The sequence below is a fragment of the Solanum verrucosum genome, unplaced genomic scaffold (assembly GCF_900185275.1).
Source record: "Solanum verrucosum unplaced genomic scaffold, falcon-dt-bn FXZP01000185.1, whole genome shotgun sequence".
Taxonomy (NCBI): domain Eukaryota; kingdom Viridiplantae; phylum Streptophyta; class Magnoliopsida; order Solanales; family Solanaceae; genus Solanum; species Solanum verrucosum.
Window position 1 is genome coordinate 833,316 of NW_026020228.1, and position 9,535 is coordinate 842,850.

The 9,535-nt window shown below is 40.3% G+C and overlaps 1 pseudogene; it reads left to right on the plus strand.

Annotated features, from left to right (window-relative positions):
- Positions 1-3,984: 3,984 nt before the first annotated feature.
- On the plus strand, positions 3,985-9,326 carry LOC125831911 (uncharacterized; annotated as a pseudogene).
- The last annotated feature ends 209 nt before the right edge of the window (positions 9,327-9,535 follow it).

A 9,535-nucleotide genomic window follows, 5' to 3' on the forward strand; every position in this document is an offset into this window, starting at 1 on the left:
ATTCTAAAAATCTCTAGAAATACCAAATACCAGTCACTACCCAAAATGTTCTACAAAAATTCCTTGAGTCTTGAGTTTCTCAGTTAAAAATAAAATCCTACCCCCAAATACTATGACATTACTCTATCATCTCAGGAAAGGTAAATCTGCCGCTAAGATGGAAAAAAGCCAGAATGTCGAGGTGGAGCTGACTGAGGAGGATTTAAGGATGAAACTGCATCGGTCAACCAGGAGATCCGAGAAATGGAGGAAAGAGGAATAGAACTAGAATTCGCCACCGCAGCCGCACTAGCTAAAAGTCCAGCATTAGATGTGGAGATGGCGACTAAGAAGGTGAAATTAACTATCATGGACGAAGAGATAACTGCTATGTGGAAGAAAGATAAGGATATAGACATGAGGCTTCAGAGGCTACGCAAAAAATACCCTCTCCTGGATAAAGCAGTCCCTGTCCCCAAAGACACTGAACCTGAAGTTGTTGAAGAAGAACCTGAGGAAGAAATTGTCTATATGCCTCCTTTCCAAGGACGTTTGAAAGAAGGGGACGAGAAGCTCACCCTCCAAGAATATAAGCAGAAACATAGGAAGCTGAATTGAATGATGTTGATTGGCCTCGCAAGTGGATTGATCGGTTAACATTGATTGATGAGAAGAGAATGGTTGTTGGTTCTCATGGTCAACTATATCGACAAATAATGATTCGTGCTTTCCATAAGAAAGTAAGAGCCAAGATATTCGAAATTGGTCAGTTAGTTCTTAAAAGCATTTTTACTCATCGGGATGAGTATAAAGGGTAATTTGCACCAAATTGGCAAGGACCCTACATGGTTTGCAAAGTGTTATCTGGAAGTGCCTTGGTCCTGTCGGAGATTGTAACACTCCGGAAAATGGTAGGTTAAACTAGCGCCTAAACGTGAAGGTTGAAAATCATAAAATGACTCCATGTAGATTGGAAGACCTTATAGAGTTGAAAGGAGGGTTATAAGGGTCAAGGCCAAGAGGCAAGTGCCAAGGCAAAGGGGCCAAGCCAAGGCTAAAGGCCAAGGCTGCCCCCAACTAGGAGCATGCTGCCCTACCTTCACGAGTGGGACCACAAATCGTGGTCCACTCCACGGCTCATGAACCTTTCTTGGCCATGGAAAGTTGGCTACCGTAATTCCTATCCACTGCCTCAACTTCACGGAAGGGACCACGACTCATAGTCTTGACCACGGTTAGTGGAGCCCTTCGTAAAGATGACTTAGGCATGGTGGCTTGGTGGCACAAAGTATCCTAGTTACTGCCTCACCCTTCACGAGTGTGACAACGGATCGTGGTCATCACCATGACTCGTGAAGGGGCTCGTGAAGATACCTTAGGCAAAGGAGCCTTGTGCTCCAAAATCTTAGCCACTGCCTCACCTTCACGAGCAGGACCACAGGTCTTGGTCCACACCACGGCTTGTGAGGTGGCTCGTGGTCCCTGATGTGGTGACTTAAATAAAGGGTAGTTAAGTCCTTTTATTTTTAGTCCAATTAAATTGGGGTTGTTTTGGGTATTTTAGGGGTACTATATAAGTTGTTTTTAAGTCAAAATCCTTGAGTCTAAGTCATTATTCACAAACACCCAAATCAAATATGAAACTTCCTCTTCTCTCAATATTTCTCTCTCTAAACTCAAAGAAGAAGAAAGGAGCAATTGGAGCTAGGGTTTGTGGATTTCAAAGGTTCTTTCTCAAATTTCTTGGGGATTTCTAATGAAGGTATGGTTTGTTTTCATATATGGGTAGTCTCCACCCATAGAGTCCCCTCAAAAGTTGGTTTTCAAGATTCCAATTTCCCCCAAACCTAGGGTTTTCAATCTATGTCATGGGTCTTCTTCCAAAAACGTTTTCAATTGCTTATTTATGGTTGATTATGGTTGGTTATGATGAATTATGGTTGGATTGATTTAGTATTATTGAATTATGATAAAATCTCCTCATGGACCCATGATTCCCCCATATTGATGAATTATGAATTTATTATGTGGATTGGTTAATATTAGAAGTATGTCAATTGATTGTGTTTATGATGAATTAGTTATTGAATCATGAAATCCTTCATATATCATGTAGTAATTGTGTATGTTTGGGTTGGTTGTGATTCATGGCCCTTGTAGGGAAATATTATGAGGGTTTGTACATCTTTTATGAGAATTGTGTATGAGCTTATGATTCACTTAGAAAGTGAAGATCCTATGATGATTGTATAATTGTGGTATTGTTGTATGATCATTCTCCCCTACCCTTACACATGACTATGTATGATATGTTTATGACTATGATAATATTGTTGTGTTGAATGAAAGACTATTCTCATGAACACACTATTAATATGATGTGAAAGGTTTACTCACATGTTGATGATAATAAGGTTGAAAGGACATTCTCATCTAATGAATCTATGAGCTACTATGACACCATGTTGACTTAACTGCCTAGTGTATTCTTTCATGAATATGAAATTAAGTAAAAACTTAATATGATTTTTAAACGAAATTATGCTTAGCACCGAGTGCATATGAAAAATGAGACGGAAGATTTTACATTAGAATGTTCGGCTTCCCAATGTAAGTTATCTCATGAGATGGAAACCTTTTACGTTAGAAAATTTGAGTTTCTAGTAGCAATCTCCTTATCCCATAACTATGTTCCCACATAGGTCTTTAGCTAGTGGATCCACCTAAAAGCTATTATGTTAGTTCTACCTTAGGCAAGTAGGACACCTCTTTTCAGTGTGGGGGTAATACACCGAATTCCGTGTAGCTCACATGGTCTATGTTGGTTAAGGCTAAATTTCCCTATATGATAATAATATGAATTATGATAAGAACATGGACTTTAACTATGACCTCTCAAGAGGTACTATTTAGTATGAGTGGGGGGATGAGACTCTATTTATGCATTGCACAAGTGGGCTTTAAGAGGGGTTGTGGTGAGGTTCTGTTATGCTATGAATACTTATGAATTATGCATGTACAATGTGTATGGTTGTTAAGGTTAATTTTACTTGCTACAAGTTATGAATATGAATGTTTCCTTGTATATGAGTATTGGCTATGAATGAGGTTAAGGTATGATATGTATGATGTTGGTGACCCAAAAGTGGTACTTAGCATATGGTATGGTTATGGGATATTGCATTTGCATTGTACTACTATAGCTTGGGGGTTGCTTATGATATGGTTTGACTTATGTTTCTTCATAAATGCGCATGATGACTTTTAAACTTGATAAATGCATGGTTTCAACTAAATGTCCCTTTTATGCATGTTTTAAGGATTTTTATGCATGGCTTCCATACTTAGTACTTTTGTGCTAATCCATATTCTACATTTTCTTATAAGTGTAGGTTTCGGGCATTGAGTTGTATTTCCTTCATTTGAGCAAGACTTGGATTGGATCTCCCCAAGATTGGTTAGTCCTCATGTTTGAGGATGGATTGTTCATTTTTAGTTCCTATCTTACATTTCTTTTAAAGACTATATTGTAAAGGGCTGCGACCCTTATTGACATTCTATTGTAGTAGATAGTTCATTGAGATGGTGTCTAGACTCCTACTTTTGATATTAATGAAAAGACTTCTATTGTTAAAGTTTTAAATTCCGCATAATTTCTATTGCTTATGTTATGATTATGCTAAGGGCTTGTATAAGATCCCTTCAGGGTCAAGTACATTGTGTTACATATAGGGGTAACTCCGGGTCGTGACAAACTTGGCAATTAAAGCACAAGGTTTAGAATGATTCTACGATGATGTCTCATGAACCACGTCTAGTTGAGTCTTGTTCATGAGTGTGAAGCACGCCACACTTATGAATGAGAGGCTATAAGATGTTTAGGAACTTTCACTTCTTTCATTACTCTTTAGTCATGCCTTAGAGTTTTAAATCTATGAAGTCCTTTCGAGAACCATTCTTTTGTGTCTATAGGATATGAATACAAGAAAGGCGAACGCAAGAAGGATGGAAGAAGAGATGGTGAATGAGAGAGTTCCTCCCCAAGGTCCTCAAGGTCGTCAAGTTCCTCAAGCTCCTATTGATGCAGGGGCTATGACAAATGTTGAAATAAGGTCGACACTCCAAGTATTGACTCAAGTCGTGACGACTCAAGTCAATAGGGATGCTAGGACTCATGTAAACCCCAATGTGAGTACAACCGGTTCAAGGATAAGATATTTCACTAGAATGAATCCTCCCATGTTCTATGACTCCAAAGAGGAGGAGGACCCACAAGGGTTTGTTGATGAGGTGTTTAAAGTACCTGATGCTATGGGGGTGTCATCCCAAGAGAAGGTGGAACTAGCCGCCTACCAATTGAAGGATGTGGCTCAAGTATGGTATGAGCAATGGAAATGTGAGAGACCCATAGGGGCGGGTCCGGTAGATTGGGAATTGTTCAAGTCGGTCTTCCTTGATAGGTTCTTTCCCCTAGAGTTGAGGGAATAAAAGATGCAATAGTTCATAAATCCTAGACAAGGGGGTTTGAGTGTGAAAGTGTATGGCCTTAAATTCACCCAATTGTCTATATATGCTCCAACCTTTGTAGCGGACTCTAGGACCAAGACGAACAAATTTGTTATGGGGGTATCTGACTTAGTAGTCAATGAATGTCGTTCGGCAATGCTTATCCCAAATATGAATATTTCATGTCTTATGGTTCATGCCGAACAAATTGAGGAACAAAAGCTTAAGTAAGTGAATAGGGAAGTAAAGAAGGCAAGGACCAATAATGGGAATCCTTCCAAAGGTAAATTTGAGAATCAAGGTAAACCAAGGTTCAAGAGAAGGTTCTCCAACCGAGGCTCCTCTAGTGATCCAAGGTTCAACAAATATAGGGTGTCTAACCCTAAGCCACAAGGAGGTAATAGTGGTGGTTCTTATGTGGATAGGTTAAATTGTGCAAAATATGGCAAAAAGCATGGTGGTAAGTGCCTAGTTGGCACCGATGGTTGCTTTAATTGTCGGAAGAGTGGTCATTTGATGAGGGATTTTCCCATGCTAAAGGTTAAAGGAAAAGAGGGAAAGCAAGTCCCTCCTAGTGGTTCAAATCCCAATGCTCCCAAGAAAAACAACTTTTATGCTCTTCAATCTAGAGGTGACCAAAAGAGCTCCCCAGATGTTGTGACCGGTATGTTACAAGTTTTCTCCATTGATGTTTACGGATTGTTAGACCCCGATGCCACTTTGTCTTTTGTTACACCTTTTGTGGCTATGAAATTTGAAATACTCCTCGATGTGTTAGAAGAACCTTTTTCAGTTTCTACCTCGGTTGGTGACTCGGTAGTGGCAAAAAGAGTCTATAGGAGTTGTCTTGTTTCTTTGTCTCATAAGGTCATTTTGGTTGATTTGATAGAATTAGACATGTTAGACTTTGATGTCAATTTGGGTATGGATTGGTTGCATGCTTGCTATGCTTCCATTGATTGTAGGACTCAGATAGTAAAGTTCCAATTTGCAAATGAGTCTACTCTAGTGTGGAAGGGGGGAAATTTTATTCCTAGAGGTCAATGTGTTTCTTGTCTCAAAGCTAAGCAAATGATCTCCAAGGGGTGTGTTTACCATATTGTTAGGGTGAAGGATGTTGAGTTCGAAACCCCTTCCTTAGAGTCGGTCCCCATGGTGATTGAGTTTTTGGAAGTCTTTCTCGATGACTTGCCCGACATTCCTTCCGAACGAGAAATAGACTTTGGCATTGATCTTTTGTCGGATATACAACCCATATCCATTTCTCCTAATCGAATGGCTACGATCAAATTGAAAGAGTTGAAGGAACAACTCAAGGATTTGTTAGACAAGGGCTTTATACAACCAAGCATCTCTCCATGGGGTGCTCCGGTATTGTTCGTGAGAAAGAAGGATGGGTCCCTTAGAATGTGTATAGACTACCGCCAATTGAACAAGGTGACAACAATAAGTATCATTTTCCTAGAATAGACGATTTGTATAACCAACTCCAAGGAGCTAGTTACTTTTTGAAGATTGATCTACGTTTGGGCTATCACCAACTAAGGGTGAGAGGGGTTGACATTCCCAAAATGGCCTTTCAAACAAGATATAGTCACTATGAATTCCTAGTAATATCTTTTGGTTTAACCAACAGCCCGACAACATTCATGGATCTAATGAATAGGGTATTTACGCAATATCTTGATTAGTTTGTGATCGTTTTTATTGACGATATTTTGAAATATTAAAGAAAAGATGGTGAACATATGAATCATTTGAAGATTGTATTGCAGGTCCTTAAAGACCACCAATTATATGCTAAGTTTAGTAAATGTGAGTTTTGGCTAAGGTCGGTTGACTTTCTTGGTCATATTGTGGCAGGCATGGGTATCGAGGTAGATCCTAAGAAGGCGAATGCGGTCAAGAGTTGGCCTAGACCTCTAACTCCTACCAATATTAGGAGCTTTTTGGGTTTGGCCGGTTATTATAGAAGGTTTGTTGAGGTTTTTTCCTCCATTGCTTCTCAGTTGACAGCCTTGACTCAAAAGAAGGTTAAATTTGTGTGGTCAGAGGCTTGTGAGAAAAGCTTCCAAAAGTTGAAAGATAGGCTTACTTTAGCTCCGGTGTTGACCTTACCGGAGGGTACCGATAGGTTTGTAGTATATTGTGACGCTTCTCGAGTGGGTTTGGGATGTGTCCTTATGCAACATGGTAAACTGATTGCATATGCTTCAAGGCAACTCAAGATCCATGAAATGACTTATTCGACCCATGATCTTGAAATAGCGGAGGTAGTGTTTTCTTTGAAGATATGGAGACATTACCTTTATGGGGTCCATGTAGATGATTTCACCGATCACAAGAGTCTTCAATATGTGTTTACCCAAAAAGACTTGAATCTCCGACAAAGAAGGTGGTTAGAACTTTTAAAGGACTATGACATGAGTGTCCTTTACCACCCCGACAAGGCTAATATAGTTGTGGAAGCCCTAAGTCGATTATCCATGGTTAGTGTGGCTCATGTAGAAGATGAAAAGAAGGAATTAGTTCAGGATGTGCATAGGTTGGCCCGGTTGGGTGTCCAAGTAGTGGATTCAACCGAGGGTGGCGTCATAGTGTATAATGGTTCCGAATCAGGGACGTGAAGTCCAAGCAAAGACCGTGATGCCATATTAATGGAGTTGAAAGAATCGATGCTCAACAAATCCGTTGAGCCCTTCTCCCAAGGGGGAGATAGGGTGCTTAGGTACCAAGGTCGATTATGTGTTCCGGATGTTGATGGCTTGAGAGAGTGAATTCTAGAAGAAGCTCATGGTTTGCGGTATTCTATTCATTCGGGAGCCACCAAGATGTACCGTGATCTACGGGAAGTCTATTGGTGGAATGGTATGAAGAAGGATATAGCGAGTTTTGTAGCCAAATGCCCGAATTGTGAACAAGTTAAGGTCGAACATGAAAGGCCGAGAGGCTTGTCCCAAAATATAGATATTTCTACTTGGAATTGGGAGGATGTGAATATGGATTTTATTGTGGGTTTGCCTCGTACTCGAAGGCAACATGATTCTATTTTGGTCATTGTTGATAGAATGACAAAATCCACCCACTTTATTCCCGTCAAGGTTTCCTTTTTGGCGGAAGATTATTCCAATTTGTATGTTAAGGAGATAGTGAAGTTACATGGGGTTCCGTTATCGATTATTTCAGATCGGGGTACTCAATTTACTTCACACTTTTTGAAGGCATTTCATAAAGGGCTAGGTACCAATGTTAAGCTTAGTACCATTTTTTATCCTCAAACGGATGGTCAAGCGGAACGCACCATCCAAACCTTAGAGGACATATTGAGGGCATGTGCCATAGACTTCAAGGGTAACTGGGACGATAATCTACCATTGATAGAGTTTGCCTACAACAATAGTTACCATTCAAGTATCGCCATGGCTCCTTTTGAAGCATTGTATGGTAGGAGGTGTAGCTCTCTAATTGGTTGGTTTGAAGTAGGTGAAATTGCTCTAGTTGGTCCCGAACTAGTTTATGAGGTCATTGAAAAAGTTCGACTCATTAGAGAGAGGTTGAAGACGGCCCAAAGTCGGCAAAAGTCTTATGCCGATGTTAGAAGGAGAGATCTAGAATTCGAAGTTAGTGCTTGGGTCTACTTGAAAATCTCACCTATGAAGGGTGTGATGAGGTTTGGTAAGAAGGGGAAGCTTAGTCCCCAGTGTGTGGGCCCATATCAAATTTTGCAATGTATTGGGATGGTTGCCTATGATGTAGACTTACCAAATGAATTGGCTTCGGTTCACCTGGTATTTCATGTTTCCATGCTTAAGAAGTGTTTTGGTGATCCGATATCCATCATTCCTATAGAGGGTTTGGGAGTTGATGAGAGTCTTTCTTATGAAGAAGTTTCGATAAAGAATTTAGATCGGAAAGTTACGAAGTTGAGAAACAAAGAAGTAACTTCTGTGAAAGTTTTATGGAGGAATCACTTAGTTGAGGGTGCTACATGGGAAGCCGAGGCCGATATGAAATCCCGTTATCCTCATCTTTTTCCTTCTACTTCTATTCAAGTTTAAAGTAAGTAGCTCCTCTTGAGTTTTGGTGTTTTGGAAGTCACGTATGTTGTATGATCTTTTCCATGATTTCCTTATGTTATGCATATTCTTGGGGAAAATTCATGTTTTGTGTAAATTGAGCTTTCATAAATTATGTGTTTCTCATGTTGACTTGCATTTTAGTATGATGATGACATATATGACTTCATGAGATGATTTTGATGAACATTCTTAGTTATGCTGGTGATGAAATGGCATGTTGGCTCCCTAATGTTGTGTTGATCTTGCTTGAGTTGGAGAAGGTAGTTCCTCTTATGATTATGTGAAATGATCAGTTTTGTGCATAATGGGTTTAGAATGTAGCTTCTACTTCCTTATTAATGCATTTATTAAGTCTTGAGATGGAGTTGATGTTTCCTCCTTTGAATTGTGCATTATTTAGATGTTGCATGTGTGATGGAATGCTAGTCTTGAGTCTTTAATTCCGTAAGGTGTCTAAATCGTCATTCGAGGACGAATGTTCCCAAGGGGAAGATAATGTAACACTCAAAATAATGGTAGGTTAAACTAGAGCCTAAACGTGAAGGTTAAAACTCATAAAATGACTCCATGTAGATTAGAAGACCTTCTAGAGTTGAAATGAGGGTTACAAGGGTCAAGGCAAAGGGGCAAGTGCCAAGGCAAAGGGGCCAAGCCAAGGCTGCCCCCAACTTGGAGCACACTACCCCACCTTCACGAGTGGGACCACAGATCGTGGTCCATTCCACGGCTCATGAACCTTCCTTGGCCTGGAAAATTGGCTAACAAAAATCCTAACCACTGCCTCAACTTCACGAAAGGGACCACAACTCATGGTCTTGACCATGGCTCGTGGAGCCCTTCGTGAAGATGACTTAGGCATGGTGACTTGGTGGCACGAAGTAGCCTAGCTACTGCCTCACCCTTCACGAGTGTGACCATGGATCGTGGTCATCAGCACGACTAATGAAGGGGATCGTGAAGATGTCTTAGGC